This window comes from Propithecus coquereli, unplaced genomic scaffold (genome assembly GCF_000956105.1).
Source record: "Propithecus coquereli isolate 6110/MARCELLA unplaced genomic scaffold, Pcoq_1.0 Scaffold14, whole genome shotgun sequence".
Taxonomy (NCBI): domain Eukaryota; kingdom Metazoa; phylum Chordata; class Mammalia; order Primates; family Indriidae; genus Propithecus; species Propithecus coquereli.
The window spans coordinates 15,694,764-15,696,611 of NW_012138302.1; positions in this window are offsets into that span (position 1 = coordinate 15,694,764).

The following is a 1,848-nucleotide window of genomic DNA, read 5'->3' on the forward strand; positions in this document are numbered from 1 at the left end:
AATTACGTTCTGTTGCCCAGGCTAGAGTGCCGTGGCATCAGCCTAGCTCATGGCAACCTCAAACTCCTGGGCTCAAGCAATCCTTTTGCCTCAGCCTCCCGAGTAGCTGGGACTACAGGCATGTGCCACCATGCCCAGCCAATTTTTTCTAAGGATGAGGAGAAGGCTGAGATTAGCTGCCCTACCAGAAAGTTACAAATCTTTGCCTGTTTTCAGACCTAGAAGCCATCAACTAAAGGAGAAACCAGGCCCCCATGAAGAAGGACCCTGCTAAATAACCCCAGTATATATAGTAGTGATTTCTTCAGTTCTTCCCCAGAGGGACCTATAGTCATTTATTCAGATAACCCTACACTAGAGTAAGGAAAATATCCAGATCTTTAAGGTTATTGGAAATAGGGTGCAAGTTAACACTGATACTTGGGGATCTAAACCATCAGCATAGTCCCTCTATTGGAATAAGAGTGTATGTGGGTCAGCTAATAAATGTAGTCCTGGCCCAGGTCTGTCTCACAGGGGTTCCACTAGGTGCATGGACCCACCCAGTTTTTCCCCCATTCCTGGATGTATGATTGGAATGAGCATACGTAGAACTTGCGGAACTCTCACAGTAGACTAAGAGCTACTGTAGTAGTAAGAAAGGCCAAGTGGAAGCCCCTGAAACTGCTCCCTAACAATCAATGGCCAAGACAATAAATCAAAAACCTATCACATTCCAGTGGAATGAGAGTTTAGTTCCTCCCTCAAAAGTTTAAAGGATGCAAGAATCATGATCCCTAGGATATTCACATCTAATTCAACAATCTGGCCTCTGCAAAAACAGATGGATATGGAAGATGACAAGTAGACTAATGCAAACTTAATCAAGTAGCGGCTCCAACTATACCTGCTATGCCAGATGTGGTATCTTTCTAGAGGAGATTACACAGGCTCAGGTACATGATGTGCAGCCATTGAACTGGCAAATGTATTCTTTCCCACACCTATCTGGAAGAAGAATCTCATAGGATAGACAATAGTATACATTCATGGTTTTGCCCTAATATTGTGTTCATTCACATGCTGTCTGTGATAATATAGTCCAAATGGACTTGACCTGTTTGGCCATTTTGCAGGACATCATCACTTTGGTCCACTATATTGATGCCATTTTGTTAATTGTACCTGATAAGCAGTAAGTGGCAAGTACTCTGGATGCTTTGGTAAGGCACATGCACTTCAGAATGTGAGGGAGAAACTATTCAAAGATTCAGAGGACTTCCAGATCAGTGACGTTTTTAGGGGTTCAATGATCTGGAGCAACCCAGAACATTCACTTCAAAGTAAGAAAAAAGCCATTGCACATTACACCTATTACCACCAAGAAGGAAACACATCTGGTAGGTCTTTGTGAGTTTTGGAGACCACAGATTCTGCAATTGGGAATTGCATGGGATACAAGAAGGTTGGTAGCTTTGATTGGGGCCCAAAGCAAGAAAGTCTCTGAAAGATCAAGGGTGAGGTATGAACAACATTGCTGTTTGGGCTGTATGATTCGTCAGATTCTATGATACTTGAGGTATCTGGGATAGAAAGAATGACACCTTGTAAAACCCCTGGCCACCACTTGGCTCAGATATTTGGTTGTTCATGCATTTTCACATTTAATAGATTCAACATTTACCTAATATGTAACCTTACCATATACCAGGCCCTGTGTTGGACACCAAAGACACAAAGATATAATAAAACCTATTCCCTGTTCTCAAGTAGCTCAAAGTCTAATTTTACTCTTAACTATTTGCATGCTATTTAATTCATCTTTTTTATTTATGCATATTATGGGGGTACAAATGTTTAGGTTACATA